Source organism: Bombus terrestris, chromosome 9, assembly GCF_910591885.1.
Source record: "Bombus terrestris chromosome 9, iyBomTerr1.2, whole genome shotgun sequence".
Classification (NCBI taxonomy): domain Eukaryota; kingdom Metazoa; phylum Arthropoda; class Insecta; order Hymenoptera; family Apidae; genus Bombus; species Bombus terrestris.
The window spans coordinates 6138609-6159930 of record NC_063277.1 but is presented as its reverse complement, the minus strand read 5'-3'; positions in this window follow the sequence as shown (position 1 = coordinate 6159930).

The following is a 21322-nucleotide window of genomic DNA, read 5'->3' as shown; positions in this document are numbered from 1 at the left end:
CCAAGTTATTGAAAATTCTCATCGAGAATTGATTGTAAATATTCTTAAAAAAAAAAAAAAAAAAAAAAAAAAAAAACGGTGTTAAGCCACGAGGCTTACCACAGGCTGTATTTTCTAACCGTCGCTCGCGGCCCTACAGTGTCGCAGGCAGATCGTCTTATTTGACCGCCGGATCATATACAATGTATCGACGAGCGCATAGTTATCGCCAAGCAGCGAGCTCTTGAAACGTCGAATTTTGTCCGTTACGTTTTCCACACAAGAACGGGCATACGTGATCATAGGGGCGAACGGTGGCGTGACCCGAGCATAGTGGGGTTCGTCTTCAAAATGAGACAAAGGAATCATCGAAAGACGAGCAGTTCCTTCTGATGAATCGAACGTTACGCATCGAGAGGTCTGACGATCAAATTCAAACCGATTACATCGAATAATCTCGTAAAGCATTGAGTCAATTTTCTGTACTACATTCACCACATTATTGTTAAATATATTATTTTACATTAACCTGTTAATACAGTGTTACATTCAGTTGAACCACCTCTGTTATCTCAACCGAAACAGGGGGACGACTATTTGGCGGCGTCGATTAACAGAATCGTAGCGAGAAGTTACGTCTCTGGCTGATGCGTTTTCCTAGAGACCGCGTCTCTCCGCGAACGGTCGTAACAAACGGGATGACGAACACTACTCTTCAGCGTCTAAGTTGTACTCAATGTTAATGCATGGGGCAATTAATACGTATCTAAGAGTAACTTGAATCGTCGTTGGGATCGTACGGGAGAGTAGCTCTCTATCACGGTAACGCTGTCGAGGAAAACTATGATGGGTGTGTCCAAGGGCACGAGATCATCGGATTCGCAGAGAAAAGTCTTCGTTCGAAGGGTGAGGGAAATTGTCGTTACTGTTAATTGGTCAATTTCCATGTTGGTGGTTAGAGAAGGATGTTAACCGTACTTGGGGAAAATTGTTACTGGGATGCGTCGTTCCTGGAAGATAGATTTCTCTTATCATCCCGTAGTTGGGACACAGGCTATTTGTTTATTTGAACGACTTTGTATAACTGAAACTTAATATTCGTAACGGGTCCTCGGTCAGCTAAACATATACTGTGAAGATGCGTTGACATCTGGCAATCATCTTACCAGAAGGACAAAGTCTGCGTGTGGCGAGCCACAGGACAGAAATCGTTGAAATGTTTACCTTCGTGCCCTGGCCCAAGTATTTCTTTTAAGAAGAGCTTAAGTTACTAGCTAGAGTTACTTCATGCCCTTGTTAGACAAAACGTTCATCTCTTGACCGCGGCTACGTTCGGCGACTGGTTGTCGCCTCGAGCCCAAGCTCACTATCATAAATCTCAAATAAATACAGTCGGATCGAATGACAACAGTTTCTTAATACGGCTATGGCAGAATTAAGATTACAGTACTAAGGGATCTTCACCACGTTCCAAAGGGAAGGCTTCGGTGTTCTTTCATCTCCGACATATATATATGTCGGGTTGGCGTTACGATTAGAGTTAGGGTTAAGGGCGTGAAACGAATCCCTATTGACACTAGACGTGATCATTATGCAATAGAGGAGATATTTACCAGTGCAAACATGACCATGATGGAATTGGACAAGTAATCGCGATAATTTGATACTCGAGAAGCTAATGACGATGATCCTAGGCTCAATAACGAATCCACGGTCAACGGGATGACGAACTCTACTCTTCTTTAGTGTCTAAGTTGTACTCAATGTTAATGCATGGGGCAATCACTACGTATCCGAGAGTTACTTGAATCGTCGTCGAGATCGTACCGAAGAGTAACTCTCCGTCTCGACGATGCCGTCGAGGAAAACTATAATGGGTGGGTCTAAGGACATGAGATCCTCGGATTCGTCAAAGAAAGCTTTCGTTCCAAATGTGAGGGAAATTAGCGCTGTTGCTAATTGGTCGATCTCCATATCGGCGTTTTGACAGAGATGTTGGCCGCCCTTGAGGGGAGGTTGTTGACGGGGGGCATCGTTCGTGGAAGGTAGGTTTCTCCTATCTTCCCGTAGTTACAACAAAGACTGCTTGTCTATATGAAGGACTTTGCTTGACTAAATCTTAAGATTTATTGCGGGTCCTCACGTTAGCTAAACATATACTGCGGAGGTATGTTGACATCTGGAGATCATCTTACCCGGAGTATAGAATCTGCGTGTGGCGAGCCACGGGACAGAAACCATTGAAATATTTACTGCCGCGTGTCGCTACGACTATTTCTTTTAAGGACAGGTATAGAGTTACTCTGTGCCTTTGTTAGATAAAACGTTCATCCCTTGACCGCGGTTACGTTCGGCGACTGGTTGTCGCCTCGAGCCCAAGCTCACTATCATAAATCTCGAACAATCGGGGTGACATTTGTTTAATCTAAATTACGACATTACGGTATTCCCGAGAATCCAAGGAGAGGTTCCGGTGTTTTTCCATCTCCGACATATATATAGGCAAGTGGAATGTATACATTATAATGTAATATAATATGCATTCTTATGATGTAAAACTATGATGTAATAATACTATCACGTTATAACGTATAACATTATATGGTAATACGTTATAATGTATACTGTTATAACTATTACGTTTGTTACGTTGCGTGAAGAGGTCTACGCGACGTCTTCTATTGTCTAACCGTAAAGGCCCAAGCGTCGTTAGAGAAACCCTCAATAAACCTAAGGCCCACCATAAACCGAGTCTCATTAGCTTGCAGGAACCTTGAATCCTGCAAGTATTTTGAGTTTATCTGTGGTACTTAAACAAGTCATTAGGTTTATTGAGAGTGTTTAAAGATTACGGAGAAAACCGGTATTTATAACGGGAAAAATTGGTAATTATCTGATAGGGAAAACCAGGCATTTACAGAATAGAAATGTCTGGATTTTCCCACGAGTCATGCCGATGGGATGCTTACATCTCCCATCTTCAAGCGTTAACGTCTTAGCCAATGGATAGCGCGGATCCTTGTCCTCACCTTTCCTAATTAAACATGTAAGCAACGAATCCGCGTTCTTCGTTTAAAGGGCACACCCATACCGAGCTTTCCTCCGTAATCACATCAGAACGAACTTTAGAGTATTTCTTCGGCTCTCACGGTGCCTAGAGTTCATGCATTTCCTATAACTCTCACCGTTCCTATATCTCTCGGAGTTTCCTACCACTCTCAAAGTGTCTACACGGTCTAAAGCTCCTATCATTCTCTCATCTAAGAATAATCCTTCTCTTCATTATCTGTATCTTAATCAACGGCCTTACTAATTTGTGTGATTGTATAAAGTGTTGGAAATATACATACTTTAACTCTATGAACCACAGTGTTATACTAACTGAATCACCCCTATTATCCTAACCGAAATCAGGGGATCGAACTATTCGTGGTGTCGATTATTGCAATCGTAACGGGAATTTACGACTCCCGTTGACGCGTATTCTAACGACCGCGTCTCCCCGAGATAGCTCGAAAATACATGGTCCTTCGAGCCGGATCACGTGTCAGTGAAAAGTGCACTTACCAGTGACCACACAGTGCCACGTGAATACATGAACCCAGCCGCGAAAGCGTTATCACTACAGCGAAGCCAGTGACGTCAGGAGCGTCACCTTCCAAGAAGCATAACCTACTGGTCGAGGAACACAATCACGCTGGAAAATCATCAATTCAGAGCAGTCCAACAGTATCAATCACACAACCAACCGAGTGGCCGAGGGGTAGAAACGCCTTTTTTGCTGAGTATCCACGCGACCTCACGCCAACAACTAAAGGGTCAACTTCCGCAAGGACACATCTTACACATCATACGATACACACACGGTGATGAGCAACATTTAAACTCACAACCACAAGGTAAGCTCGTCCAGTATATCATCTCTACAATCCGCCATACCAATGGAGAACACGGATAAAATTACCTCCTTGCATCAGAAACGAAGCTTTTAAATCGGCCGATTTACTCTCTTATCTCTAAACGGCTCGATGAATATGAACAATCCAACCAACCGAATAAGAAGGCCTCTTTAACGGCCCATATGAAATAACGATATATACTCTTACGATATAATGTGTAACTTTATATAGTATTACGTTATAACGTATAACGTATAACGTTATAGAGTGTTACGTTATAACGTGTAACGGTATATACTATTACGATATAACGTGTAACGTTACATACTACAACTATACAACGCGTAACGTTATATAGTATTGCGCTATAACGTATAACGTATAACGTTATAGAGTGTTACGTTATAACGTGTAACGGTATATACTACTACGATATAACGTGTAACGTTACATACTACAACTATACAACGCGTGACGTTATATAGTATTGCGCTATAACGTAAAACGGTATGTAGTATTACGTTATAACATATACCGTTATATAGCATTACTTTACAACGTGTGTCGTTATATAGTATTGCGTTATAACGTATAACGTTATATATTATTACGATACAACGTACAACGTTATATACTATTACGATATAACGTATAACGTTATATACTGCTACGATATAAGGTGTAACGTTATATACTATAACTATACAGCGTGTAACGTTATATAGTAATACGTTATACCGTGTAACGGTATATACTATTACGATACAACATATACCGTTATATAGTATTACGTTATAACGTATAACGTTATATACTATTACCATATAATGTGTAACGTTATATAGTATTACGTTATAACGTATACCGTTATATGTTATTGCGATATTACGTGTAACGTTATATAGTATTACGTTATACCGTGTAACGTTATACACTATTACGATATAACGCGTAACGTCATATAGTAATAAGTCATAAAGTATGACGATATATAGTATTACGTTATCACGTATAAAGTTATATACTATTACGATATAAAGTATAACGTTATATAGTATTACGATATAACGTGTAACGTTATATACTATTACCATATAATGTGTAACGTTATATAGTATTACGTTATAACGTATAACGTTATATAGTATTACGATATAACGTATAACGTTATATAGTATTACGTTATAACGAATAACGTTAAATACTATTACGATGTAACGTATAATGTTATATACTATTACGATATAACGTATAACGCTATATACTATAACTATACAACGAGTTACGTTATATAGTATTACGTTATAACGTATAACGTTATTAAGTATGACGTTATAACTTATAACGTTATACAGTATTACGATATAACGTATAACGTTATATGCTATTACGTTATAACGTACAACGTTATATAGTATTACGTAGTGACGAATAAAGTTATATATTATTACGATATAACGTATAACGATATGTACTATTACGATATAACGAATAACATTATATACTATTGAGATATACGTGCAACGTTATACACTATTGCGATATAACGTGTAACGTTATATAGTATTACGTTATAACGTATAACGTTATATAGTATTACGTTATAACGAATAACTTTATATACTATTACGATGTAACGTATAACGTTATATACTATTACGATATAAAGTGTAATGTTATATACAATAAGTATACAACGTGGAACGATTTATAGTATTGCGAGGGCCTGGGAAGAGGCAAGGAGGAGAACGAAAGCAACAACAACTACGCGGAGCAGTGAAGGCATGATTACAAAACAACGAAAAACCGCAGAAGGAGATCAGCCCAGTATTCTGAACTGACTGAGAAGATGACATGAGAAGTAACTGCCCGAAGAAGAAGATACAACGGGGCATGAAAGGACAACCCTGATGTCTGCCAACAGGTTTAACCGGCGTTGTCTGTCCTGAAAGCAGAGGAAGAAGGAGAAGGGGTTTTTAGTGGGTATGGCAACGACATCCGACCGACTCCCACATAACCCAGCGATGCGGTTCACTGGGTATGCGTAACAGCATTTTCCCCTCCTCACGCAAGAAAAAAAAAGTTATATAGTATTACATTATAACGTACAACGTTATATAGTATTACGATACAACGTATAGCGTTATATAGTATTACATCTTAACGTATAACGTTATACGCCATTACAATATAACGTATAACGTTATATAGTATAACGATATAACGTGTAACGTTGTATATTATTACGATATAACGTGTAACGTTATTTACTATTACGATGTAACATAAAACGTTATATACTATTACGATAAAACGTGTAACGTTATATACTATTACGAAGTAGCGTATAACGTTACATAGTATTACGTTATACCGTGTAACGGTCTATACTATTACGATACAACATATACCGATATATAGTATTACGATATAACGTATAACGTTATACACTATTACCATATAATGTGTAACGATCTATAGTATTACGTTATAACGTATAACGTTATATAGTATTTCTTTATAACGTATAACGTTATATAGTAATGCGATATAACGAATAACGTTGTATGCTATTACGATACGACGTATAGCGTTATATAGTATTACGTTATCACGTATAACGTTATATACTATTACGATATAAAGTATAACGTTGTATAGTATTACGTTATAACGTATAACGTTACATAGTATTACGTTGTAACGTATACCGTTATATGTTATTGCGATATAACGTGTAACGTTATATACTATTACCACAAAATGTGTAGCGTTATATAGTATTACGTTATAACGTATTACGTTATATAGTATTACTTTATAACGTATAACGTTATATAGTAATGCGATATAACGAATAACGTTGTATGCTATTACGATACAACGTATACCGTTATATAGTATTACGTTATCACGTATAACGGTGTATGTTATTGCGATATAACGTGTAACGTTATATAGTATAACGATATAACGTGTAATGTTATATACTATTACGTTGTAACGTATAACATTATATAGTATTACGTTACAACCTATAACGTTATATACTATTACGATATACGTATAACGTTATATAGTATTACGTTATTACGTATACCGTTATATAGTATTACGTTATGACGTATACCGTTATATACGATTACGATATAATGTATAACGTTATATACTATTACGATATAACGTTTAACTCTATATACTATAACTATACAACGAGTTACGTTATATAGTATCACGTTATAACGTATAACGCTATAGAGTATTACGTTATAACGTATAATGTTATATAGTAATGCGATATAACGAATAACGTTGTATGCTATTACGATACAACGTATACCGTTATATAGTATTACGTTATCACGTATAACGGTGTATGTTATTGCGATATAACGTGTAACGTTACATAGTATAACGATATAACGTGTAATGTTATATACTATTACGTTGTAACGTATAACATTATATAGTATTACGTTACAACCTATAACGTTATATACTATTACGATATACGTATAACGTTATATAGTATTACGTTATTACGTATACCGTTATATAGTATTACGTTATGACGTATACCGTTATATACGATTACGATATAACGTATAACGTTATATACTATTACGATATAACGTATAACGTTATATACTATTACGATATAACGTTTAACTCTATATACTATAAGTATACAACGAGTTACGTTATATAGTATCACGTTATAACGTATAACGCTATAGAGTATTACGTTATAACGTATAACGTTATATAGTATTGCGATATAACGTAAAACGTTATGTACTATTACGGTATAACGTATAACGTTATATACTATTACGTTTTAACGTATAACGTTAAATAGTATTACGTTATAACGTATAACGTTATATAGTATTACCATACAACGTGTAACCTTATATAGTATTACGTTATAACGTATAACGTTATATAGTACTACGTTCTAACGTATAACGTTATGTAGTATTACGTTATAACGAATAACGTTATAAAGTATTACAATATAACGTAACAAGTTATATACCATTACGATATAAAGTATAGCGTTATATAGTATTACGTTATAACGTATAGCGTTATACAGTATTACGTTATAACGTATAGCGTTATTTACTATTACGATATAACGTATAACATTTTATACTATTACCATACAATGTGTAACGTTATACAGTTTTACATTATAACATCTAACGTCATATACTATTACCATACAACGTGTAACGTTATACACTATTACGGTATAACGTATAACGTTATATAGTATTACGCTATAACGTATAACGACATATAGTATTACGCTATAACGTATAACGTTAAATAGTATTACGTTATAACGTATAACGTTATATAGTATTACGTTATAACGTATAACGTCATATGCTATTACCATACAACGTGTAACGTTAAATAGTATTACGTTATAACGTAAAACGTTATGTACTATTGTCACGTCTCGCGTTCCGCACGTGACGCCACGAACCAACAACTTATGAATAATTAAACACGACCAATAATAATTAATTAACTAATAACTAACCAATCAAAATATAAAGAATTATACGACAAACAATCAAAATGAAATAAATCAATCAATAAGAAGAAACACTACAACCAATCAGCAATGACATATAAAATACAAATAAAATGGAATAATTAAATGAACCAATAAATAAAACAAGCCGCGATTCAAATGTATGAGATTTCTCTGCGAAAACACATGTATATACACACACGTGTATGCATATCTGTCTGTGTGTGACTTACTTCGTGTATCTGAATAATTGGTTATCTAATAAAATATAAACGAAATAAAATATACTACACTACATCAGCATTCTAATAAAAGTGAAAATTGTATACAAGGTTGCTCTGCGACACACACATATATAGATATACACATGCGTACGCGTATCTTTGGGAAAAATTCATAATATATATATATGTCGGATTAGGGTCAAGATTATGGAGAGGGGCGTTTGATGAATTCTCATTACAATTAGCCATTGCCGTGATACAATAATGAGTTTACTAGCACAGGCTTATCAACAAGATTAGGCACTCGTAGCACTAGTGATAATGACCTTAGGTTCGAAACGAATGCGCGGTCACGGGATGATAAACGTATGTTCTCGCACAGTTCAAGTCTAACTCTTTGTTAACTAGATGTGAGGTATTCACTGGTTGTAAGGTGGTACTGTCATTCGTCGATGAGATCGTACGAAAGAATGAATCTCCGTCTCGATGATGCCGTCGAGGAAAACTATAATGGGTGTGTCTAAGGACATGAGATCCTCGGATTCGTCAACGAAAGCTTTCGTTCCAAAGGTGAGGGAAATTAGCGCTGTTGCTAATTGGTCGATCTCCATATCGGCGTTTTGAAAGTGATGCTGGCCGCCCTTGAGGGGAGGCTGTTGACGGGGGGCAACGTTCGTGGAAGATAGGTTTCTCCTATCTTCCCGTAGTTGCAACAAAGTCTATTTGACGGACTTCGCTTGACTAAATCTTAAGATCTATAGCGGGTCCTCACGTTAGCTAAACATAGGTATAGAGTTAGACAGGTATAGAGTTACTCTGTGCCTTTGTTAGATAAAACGTTCATCCCTTTGACTGCGGTTACGTTCGGCGACTGATTGTCGCCTCGAGCCCAAGCTCACTATGATAAACCTCGAACAATCGGAGCGACATTTGTTTAATCTAAATTACGACATTACGGTATTCCCGAGAATCCAAGGAGAGGTTCCGGTGTTCTTTCATCTCCGACATATATATATATACATATATATATGTATATACATATATATATATATACATATATATATACATATATATATATATATATGTCGGAGATGAAAGAACACCGGAACCCCTCCCTGGATTCGCGGGAATACCGTAACGTTGTAACTTAGATTAAACAAATGCCGCTCCGACTATTCGAGATTTATGATCATGAGCTTGGGCTCGAGGCGACAATCAGTCGCCGAACGTAGCCGCGGTCAAAGGGATGAACGTTTTATCTAACAAAAGCACAAAGTAACTCTATACCTCTCCTTAAAAGAAATAGCCGTAGCGACACGTGGCAGTAAATACTTCAATAGTTTCTATCCCGCGGCCCGCCACACGCAGATTTTGTTCTCCGGGTAAGATGATCGCCGGGTGTCGGCATGCCTTTGTAGTGTATGTTTAGCTAACGTGAGGACCCGCTATAAGATCTTAAGATTTAGTCAAGCGAAGTCCTTCAAATAGACTTTGTTGCAACTACGGGAAGATAAGAGAAACCTATCTTCCACGAACGATGCCTCCCGTCAACAACCTCCCCACAAGGGCGGCCAGCATCTCTTTCAAAACGCCGATATGGAGATCGACCAATTAGCAACAGCGCTAATTTCCCTCACCTTTGGAACGAAAGCATTCGTTGACGAATCCGAGGATCTCATGTCCTTAGACACACCCATTATAGTTTTCCTCGACGGCATCATCGAGACGGAGATGCATTCTTTCGTGCGATCTCATTGACGAGTGAAAGTACTGTCTTACAATCAGCGAATACCTCACGTTTAGTTAACTAAGAATTAGACTTGAACTGTGCGAGTACATACGTTTATCATCCCGTGACCGCGGATTCGTTTCGAACCTAAGGTCATTATCACTAGTGCTACGAGTGCCTAATCTTGTTGATAAGCCTGTGCTAGTAAACTCTTTATTGTATCACGGCAATGGCTAATTGTAATGAGAACTCATCAAACGCCCCTCTCCATAATCCTGACCCTAATCCGACATCAGAAGTGGGATACAAGGACTTGTTAACATCGATGAAACAGCAAATGTATTTCATGCGTGACGTATTTCATACGCTAACAAAGAAAAAGAGTGTAGAACTTGACAAATTTTCGCTACCGTTTTTTAACCCTGAACTGGCGGGCGCTGACCCAATGAGGTGGTGCGAAACAGTCAGTAAGCTTATGGGCAACGAGCCCCCACAAGACCGTGAGTTATATTTCGTCCTAAATCGTGCGCTGGGGGGTAGTGCATCACAGTGGCTTACGCAAGTCCCGGTTTGCGGCCTTACTTGGGAACGATTCAAGGAGTATTTCCTTTCGCACTATGACGGCAAAGAGACGGCAACCTCAACGCTGATAAGGATGTTCGAGGAACCACCAGAGGAGAACGAACCCACGGTAACTTTCGGCAATCGACTTCGCTCTCTCCTGGCTGCGAGATGGAGTGGTCTATCCAACGCCGAATTAATTAACGCTGTCGTCCTTCTTCGATTGACTTCATATGATCGGCGTGTCGAACGGATCGCACTCACGCAAGACGTCCGGACACAGGACCAATTTCTTCGGGAACTGAGAGCTCTCCCTCATCCGACGAAGAGGCCGTTACCCTTGGCAGATGATCCGCCGACAGAACCTGAAGCTAAACGGAGCAGGACATCAAACTCCCGGACAAAGTGTTATTACTGTGGAATCATCGGGCATAAGGCGACGGAGTGCCGCAAGAAGATGCGGACCGAAAAGCAGAAGGAGACAAGGCGCCGGGAAGGGAGCCGACCAGCCACATCGTCCAAGGTGTTTTGCTTCAGGTGCCGTGCGGAAGGTCATATCGCACCTGATTGTCCGTTGCGGGAGGATAAGAAAAGCAGTCACAACAAGGAACGGCGAGTCGACTCCTGCGTGGTGGAGGCTCCAACCGGTAAATTAAGTCACCAGGGTGAGTCGTTCCCATTTTGCTTCGATTCTGGAGCCGAATGCTCATTGATTAAGGAATCCGCTGCCTCGAAATTTTCTGGCAAAAGAACCACCGATGTAGTAGTAATGCGAGGGATAGGAAATACGTGTGTTAAGAGTACGTCTCAGATTTTGTCCACTGTGTGTATCAACGGTTTTACGTTGGAGATAACTTTTCACGTTCTCCCTGATAAATACTTGAAATACGATATCATGATCGGTCGCGAAATTTTAAGTCAGGGCTTCGACGTGCATATCACGCGCACTAGTCTTGATATTTGCAAAACGAAGGTAGTCAATGTCTGTGATAGGACCGTCGAAAAAGAGGTCGATCTTAATGAAGTAGACACTGAGGTAAATGGTAGTGATAAGGGCCGATTGATTTCTATTCTAGAAAAGTTTAAAAACTCATTCATCACGGGTTTTCCGCGTACACGCGTAAACACAGGCCAACTAGAAATAAGGCTAATCGACCCCAACGTCACCGTCCAAAGAAGCCCTTACAGACTTAGCGAGGAAGAGCGTAGGACGGTACGAGAAAGAATCGGTGAACTAATTAAAGCTAACATCATAAGACCCAGTAATTCGCCATTTGCGAGCCCGATGTTGCTCGTGAAGAAAAAAGACGGCTCAGATAGACTGTGCGTGGACTTCCGAGCGCTAAATAAGAATACGGTCGCGGATCGGTATCCTCTACCCCTTATCGCAGATCAAATCGCGAGATTGCAGAACGCGAAATACTTCATTAGCCTGGATATGGCCAGCGGGTTTCATCAAATTCCCATACATCCCAATTCAACGGAGTATACCGCGTTCGTTACACCCGACGGGCAGTACGAGTACGTAACGATGCCGTTTGGATTGAAAAATGCCCCGTCCGTTTTTCAGAGGGCCATTTTCAATGCCCTGGGCGACCTTGCGTATTCCTACGTCGTTGTCTATTTGGATGACGTCCTAATTATTGCCGACTCAATAGATCAAGCCTTAGAGAGGTTGGACATCGTGTTAAGTACCCTTGTAAACGCCGGGTTTTCGTTTAACTTTTCTAAGTGCTCTTTCCTGAAGACGTCGATACTTTATCTGGGGTACGTAATTCATAACGGGGAAGTTCGCCCCAACCCGGGTAAAATACACGCCTTGAGTTCCTTACCTGCGCCAACGACGGTCACTCAGCTCAGACAGTTTATCGGGTTAGCTTCCTACTTCCGTAAGTTCGTCCCCAAGTTCTCACAGACGATGAAACCCCTGTATGCGCTCACCTCAGGTAGCAAAAACATAACATGGTCAGATAGGCACGAGAAAATCAGACAACAGATAGTTTCCGTTCTGACAGACGCGCCGGTACTGATGATATTCGACCCTAATTACCCCATCGAGCTACATACTGACGCTAGTTCGGAGGGTTACGGGGCGATCTTGATGCATAAAGTCGAAGGTAAGAATAGAGTGATCGAGTACTACAGTAAAAGAACTACCCCTACGGAATCTAGATATCATTCCTACGAGCTAGAGACGTTGGCAGTCGTAAACGCCGTCAAGCATTTCCGTCACTATCTACATGGACGGGAATTTCTTGTTGTTACCGACTGCAACTCGTTGAAAGCATCAAGTAGTAAGGCACATTTGAATGACAGGGTCCACAGGTGGTGGGCCTACTTACAGACTTTCACCTTCGACATTATGTATCGGGAGGGCAAGAGGATGGCCCACGTTGACTTCTTTTCACGAAACCCCGTAGATTCGGATCACCGTAAGATTGATAAAATCGCGGAGAAAGAGATCAATTTGGCCGAAATATCGGAAGATTGGCTACTAGCCGAACAACGTCGTGACCCCCAAATTTCGGGAATTGTCGAAAAGTTGCAAAATGATGAGCTCGCGGAAGACATCGCGAACACTTACGAATTACGGGCCGGTACACTTTACCGTAAAATCCAAAGAAGAGGCAGGACTCTCAGTTTACCTATTGTTCCAAGAGGGTTTAGATGGTCCGTTATTAACCATGTGCATCAGTCAATTATGCACTTAGGTTGGGATAAGACGCTCGAGAAACTGTACGAGTATTACTGGTTCGAAGGAATGGCGAAGTACGTTCGCAAGTTCGTAGAGAACTGCCATGCTTGTGGAGTTTCGAAGGCTAGTTCAGGCAAGATACAAGCCGAACTACATCCTATACCTAAGACCAGCATACCTTGGCATACAGTTCACATGGACATAACGGGCAAGCTAAGCGGCAAAAGTGACTCGAAAGAATATGTCGTTGTTTTGATACGCCTTTACTAAATTTGTATACCTGCATCATACCCGTACGATAGATTCTCTTAACACTATTACAGCGCTCAAGTCCGCTATGTTTTTGTTCGGCAGTCCCTGCCGAATAATAGCGGATCAGGGAAGATGTTTTACGGGTAAACTATTTCAGGATTTTTGTCATAGTAAACACATTAAACTTCACTTGATAGCAACCGGTGCTAGTAGGGCCAATGGACAGGTAGAGCGTGTAATGAGCACGTTGAAAAATATGTTCACAACGGTAGAGACGGTCGGACGGTCATGGCAAGACGCGATTGGAGAGATACAATTGGCCTTGAATTGCACCACCAATCGCGTGACTAAAGCAAGTCCATTAGAACTACTAATCGGTAGGACAGCAAGACCGTACGACTTACTGCTACCCGACAATGTCGAGGAAAGGGAAATAGATATCTCCAACGTAAGACAACAAGCAATAAGAGAAATAACAACGAACGCTATGTACGATAAAGATAGGTTTGACAAAACTAAAGCCAAAGTGATTAGGTTTAATCTCGGCGATTTCGTGTTACGTAAAAATGAAGAAAGGAATCAAACTAAGTTAGACCCAAAGTTTAGAGGTCCATTGGTAATAGCAGAAGTTCTGGAGGGAGACAGATACATCTTAAAAACGTTGGATGGAAAGCGGTCGTATAAGTACAGCCACGACAGATTGAGGAAAATGCCGGATGGTCGTATTCCTGTTGAGTTGGATGTCTGTAGTGATGGCAATAACAGTGACCACGACGATATGAGTACTCCGATCTCGGAAGATCAGCAGCACTATGCCAATAACCCCCGGCAGAGCGAGTTCACTTGCGTCTCGGAGCAGTCATGTGATGCAGCTCAGTGGGACCATGTAAGGCATTTCACTTGCGTCTCGGAGCGGTTGTGATGTAGCTCAGTGAGACCATGTGAGGCATTTCACTTGCGTCTCGGAGCGGTTGTGATGTAGCTCAGTGAGACCATGTGAGGCATTTCACTTGCGTCTCGGAGCGGTTATGTGATATAGCTCAGTGAGACCATGTGAGGCATTTCACTTGCGTCTCGGAGCGGTTATGTGATGTAGCTCAGTGAGACCCAGGAACGAAGCTCTACGTGCTCACACGATCTAGAAAACCGAGATTCATTTGGATGCGAAATCGAAAATGGTCCATCATGCCGTTACGATCAGACTGACCCGCAGGATGCAACTATCACCTTGAATAATAATTTTTAATTTTTCTAATTTCTTATTACCAAACCTCCGAACAGAACTTTGTTGTTGCACTGAACCCTTGGCTTATTTGGATATTTAATCAAACTGTAAATAACGCTAATTGTATCGAATTTAATGTTAGAAAACTCAATATTTTAGTTACACCCGAGGACGTGTGATAGTCAGAATGGCCGTGTCGGAGATGAAAGAACACCGGAACCCCTCCCTGGATTCGCGGGAATACCGTAACGTTGTAACTTAGATTAAACAAATGCCGCTCCGACTATTCGAGATTTATGATCATGAGCTTGGGCTCGAGGCGACAATCAGTCGCCGAACGTAGCCGCGGTCAAAGGGATGAACGTTTTATCTAACAAAAGCACAAAGTAACTCTATACCTCTCCTTAAAAGAAATAGCCGTAGCGACACGTGGCAGTAAATACTTCAATAGTTTCTATCCCGCGGCCCGCCACACGCAGATTTTGTTCTCCGGGTAAGATGATCGCCGGGTGTCGGCATGCCTTTGTAGTGTATGTTTAGCTAACGTGAGGACCCGCTATAAGATCTTAAGATTTAGTCAAGCGAAGTCCTTCAAATAGACTTTGTTGCAACTACGGGAAGATAAGAGAAACCTATCTTCCACGAACGATGCCTCCCGTCAACAACCTCCCCACAAGGGCGGCCAGCATCTCTTTCAAAACGCCGATATGGAGATCGACCAATTAGCAACAGCGCTAATTTCCCTCACCTTTGGAACGAAAGCATTCGTTGACGAATCCGAGGATCTCATGTCCTTAGACACACCCATTATAGTTTTCCTCGACGGCATCATCGAGACGGAGATGCATTCTTTCGTGCGATCTCATTGACGAGTGAAAGTACTGTCTTACAATCAGCGAATACCTCACGTTTAGTTAACAAAGAATTAGACTTGAACTGTGCGAGTACATACGTTTATCATCCCGTGACCGCGGATTCGTTTCGAACCTAAGGTCATTATCACTAGTGCTACGAGTGCCTAATCTTGTTGATAAGCCTGTGCTAGTAAACTTTTTATTGTATCACGGCAATGGCTAATTGTAATGAGAACTCATCAAACGCCCCTCTCCATAATCCTGACCCTAATCCGACATATATATACATATATATATGTCGGAGATGAAAGAACACCGGAACCTTCCCTTTGGAACTTTGGGAAGACCCCTAGTATTGTAATTTAGATTTCACCATAGCCGTATTAAGAAACTGTTGTCATTCGATCCGACTGTATTTATTTGAGATTTATGATAGTGAGCTCGGGCTCGAGGCGACAATCAGTCGCCGAACGTAGCCGCGGTCAAAGGGATGAACGTTTTGTCTAACAAAGGCATGAAGTAATTCTATAGCTCTCCTTAAAAGAAATACTTGGGACGGGGCACGACGGTAAACATTTCAACGATTTCTGTCCCGTGGCTCGCCACACGCAGACTTTGTTCTTCGTGTAAGACGATTGCCAGATGCCAACGCATCTTCACAGTATATGTTTAGTTGGGCGAGGACCCGCTACGAATATTAAATTTCAATTACACAAAGTCTCTCAAATGGACAAATGGCCCGTGCCCCAACTACGGGAAGATAAGAGAAATCTATCCTTCCACGAACGACGCTTCTCGCTAGCAACTTTCCCCAAGGACAGCTAATATCTTTCTCTAACCACCAACATGGAAATTGACCAATTAACAGCAACGTCAATTTCCCTCACCCTTCGAGCGAAGACTTTTCTCCGCGAATCCGATGATCTCGTGCCCTTAGGCACACCCATCATAGTTTTCTTCGACAGCATCACCGCGACGGAGAGACACACTCCGGTACGATCTCGACGACGATTCAAGTAACTCTCGGATACGTAGTGATTGCCCCACGCATTAACATTGAGTACAACTTAGACGCTAAAGAAGAGTAAAGTTCGTCATCCCGTTGACCGTGGATTCGTTATTGAGCCTAGGATCATTGTCATTAGCTTCTCGAGTATCAATTTATCGCGATTACTTGTCCAATTCCAACATGGTCATGTTTGCACTAGTAAATATCTCCTCTATTGCATAGTGATCACGTCTAGTGTCAATAGGGATTCGTTTACGCCCTTAACCCTAACTCTAATCGTAACGCCAACCCGACATCAGAAGTGGGATCAGTGCCGATTATAACAGTGTTAGAACTTACGACCATCGTGCGCGAGTAACCCAGTCGCTAGTGCAAGATCGAGTGTGAAACCTAACAAGTTTTCGCTACCACGTTTTAACCCTTAAAATCGCACGTTCCGACCCCGCTGCACGGGGCGCAACTGTCAACCTGATTATGAAAGAAAACCATAATTTCAATAACAAGTGGCGAGTCGACTTCTACGTACTGGAAGCATCATCGGGTAGATCAAGTCATCTGGGTGAGTCGTTTCCATTTTACTCCGATTCGGGAGCCGAGCGTTCACTAATTAAAGAGTCCGTGGCCTCGAGATTTCTGGCAAAAGAATGACTGACATATTAGTAATGCGAGGAGCAGGAAATACTTGTATTAAACATACGCCTCCCATTTGTTCATCGTGTGTATTAATGATTTTTACATCGAAGACAATTGCTCATGTCCTTGCTGATAGTTATCTAAAATATGATATCGCGATTAGTTGCGGAACTCTAAGTCTGGGTTTTGACGTAACATTACACAAAATAGCCTCGCTATGTGTAAAACAAAAATAATTAATGTCTGTAATGAAACCACTGCAAACGAGATCGTCGTTAATGAAGCTGACACTGATGTACATGGTAATAATAAAAGTCGATCAATTTCTCTTCTCGACAAATTCAAAGATTCATTCGTTACGGATTCCCTACGTATTCGCGTAAATACAGGCTGGTTAGAAATACGATTAATTGATCCTAACATCACCGTACGAGGAAGTTCTTATAGATTTAGTGAGGAGGACCGAAGAGCGGTACGTGAGAAAATAAGCGTTTTAATTAAAGCAAAGATCATAAGGCCTAGTAATTCGCCATTCGCGAGCCTTACGTAACTCGTGAAGAAGAAAGCGGCTCAGATAGATTACGAGTGGATCCCCGAGAACTAAATCAAAGTACCGTCGCGGATCGGTACCCTTTACTCCTTATTGCGGATCAAGTCGCGAGATTGCAAGAGGCGAGATATTTTATTAGCCTGGATATGGCCAGCGGGTTTCACCAAATTCCTACTTATCCTAATTCAGCGCAGTATACAGCGTTCGTTACTCCCGACAGACAATATGAGTAGATAACGATGCCGTTTGGACTGAAAAAATTGCGCCGTCCGTCTTTCGGAGGGCCATTCGCAAGGCCCTAGGCGACCTCGCTCATTCGTACGTTGTTATTTATTTCGATAACGTTCTAATTATTGCCGACTCGATAGATCAAGCTTTAGGAAGATTGAACACCGTATTAGATACCCTCGTAAAAGCAGGATTCTCTGTTAACATTGCGAACTGTTCTTTTCTAAAGACATCGGTGCTCTATTTGAGATATGTAATTCATAACGAAGAAGTTCGTCCGAACCCGGGTAAAATACACACCTTAAGCTCTTTACCTGTGCCATCAGCCGTCACACAGTCCAGGCAGTTCATAGGCTTAGCTTCGTACTTCCGAAAGTTCATCCCTAAATTCTCACAGGTGATGAAACCCCTGTATGCGCTCATCTCAAATAACAGAAATATAACTTGGACAGATAGGCACGAGAAAATAAGACAACAGGCAGTTTCCGCCCTGACCGACGCGCCGGTGTTAATGATATTCGACCCCAGTTACCCGATAGAACTACATACTGACGCTAGCTCGGAGAGCTACGGGGCGATTTTGACGCATCAAGTCGAAGGTAAAGGCAAAGCAATAGAGTATTACAGCAAAAGAACTACCCTCGCAGAATCTAGGTATAATTCCTACGAACTAGAGACGTTAGCAGTCGTAAACGCAGTCGAGCGTTTCCGTCACTATCTACATGGACGGGAATTTCTTGTCGTCACGGATTGCGACTCGTCGAAAGCGTCGAGTAATAAAGTACATTTAAATGACAGGGACCATCGGTGATGGGCCTACTTGCAGACTTTTGTTTTTGACATTATGTATCTGGAAAGTAAACGGACAGCCCACGTAGATTTCTTCTCGCGAAACCCCGTAGATTTAGACCACCGTAAAATTGATAAAATTGCGGAGAAAGAAATCAATCTGGCCGAAATATCGGAATACTAGCTATTAGCCGAACAACGTCGTGATTCTCAAACCTTGGGAATCGTCGAGAAATTGCAAAACGATGAGCTCGCGGAAGACATCGCGAATACATACGAATTACGGTCCGGTACTCTTTACCGTAGGATACAAAGAAAAGGCAGGACTCTCTGTTTACCTATAGTCCTAAGAGGTTTTAGATAGTCTGTTATTAACCATGTGCACCAGTCAATTATGCACTTAGGTTGGGAGAAAACGCTCGAGAGACTGTACAGGTATTACTGGTTCGAAGGGATGGCGAAGTACGTTCGCCGATTCATTGAGAACTGTCATGCTTGTCAAGTTTCGAAAGCTAGTTCAGGTAAGATACAAGCCGAACTACATCCTATACCTAAGACCAGCATACCCTGGCATACGGTCCACATGGACATAACAGGCAAGTTGAGTGGTAAAAGCGATTCAAAGGAGTACGTCATTGTTTTGATTGATGTGTTCACTAAATTCGTATACCTGCATCGTACTCGTAAGATAGATTTCCGTAACACCATTAAAGCGCTTAAACCCGCTATATTTTATTCGGAAGTCCCTGCCGGATAGTAGCAGATCAGGAAAGATGTCCTAAGGGTAATGAATTTCGAGAATTCTGCGAAAGCAAACGAATTAAAGTTCACTCGATAGCGACCGATGATAGAGCCAATAGACAGGTAGAGTGTGTTATGCGTACATTGAAAATACGTTCACGACAGTAGAAACGACCGGGCGGCCGTGGCAAGACGCGATTGGGGAAATACCGCTAGCGTTGAACTGCACCACCAACCGCGTGACTAATTCGAGCCCTTTACAACTACTAATCGGTAGAACAGCGAGACCGTACGACCTATTGCTACCCGACAATATCGAAGAAAAGGAAGTCGATATCCCTGATGTAAGATAGCAGGCTGTGTAGAACATAGAGAGTAAAGCCCAGTACAACAAAGAAAGATTTGATAGAAACAAAGCTAAAGTGGTTAGGTTTAACCTCGGCGATTTCGTACCACACAAAAACGAGAAAAGAAACCAAACCAAGCTAGAGCCAAAATTCAAGGGTCCATTCGTAATAGCAGAGATTTTGGAAGGGGATAGATATACTTTAAAGACATTAGATGGCAAACGATCGTATAAATACAGTCATGACAGATTAAGAAAAATGCCGAATAGTTGCGTTCCTGCTGAGTTGGACGTCTGTAGTGATGACAATGGCAGTGACAATGACGATATGACCACACCGATCTCAGAAGATCATTAACACTATGACTATGACATTTAACACAATGTTTCCACACACAAGCCTAGTGTTACCATACACTAGCACACAAGCCTAGTGTTACCATACACTAGCACACAAGCCTAGTGCGACCACACACTAGCATTCGATATTTCCACACAAGCCTAGTGCGACCACACACTAGCATTCGATATTTCCACACAAGCCTAGTGCGACCACACACTAGCATTCGATATTTCCACACAAGCCTAGTGCGACCACACACTAGCATTCGATATTTCCACACAAGCCTAGTGCGACCACACACTAGCATTCGATATTTCCACACAAGCCTAGTGCGACCACACACTAGCATTCGATATTTCCACACATGCCTAGTGTGACCACACACTAGCATTCAGTGTCTCCATACACGCCTATTACATCAATGCACTCGTGTTCAGTGTCTCCATACACTGCACTCGCATTCAGTGTCTCCATACACGCCTATTACATCAATGCACTCGTGTTCAGTGTCTCCATACACTGCACTCGCATTCAGTGTCTCCATACACGCCTATTACATCAATGCACCGGTGTTCAGTGTCCCCATACACTGCACTCGCATTCAGTGTCTTCATACACACCTATTACGTCAATGCACCCGCACTCAGTGTCTCCACACACGCCCAGTGCGGTAATATGATCCAACAAACTGAGACTCGTCCGTGTACGAAATCGAA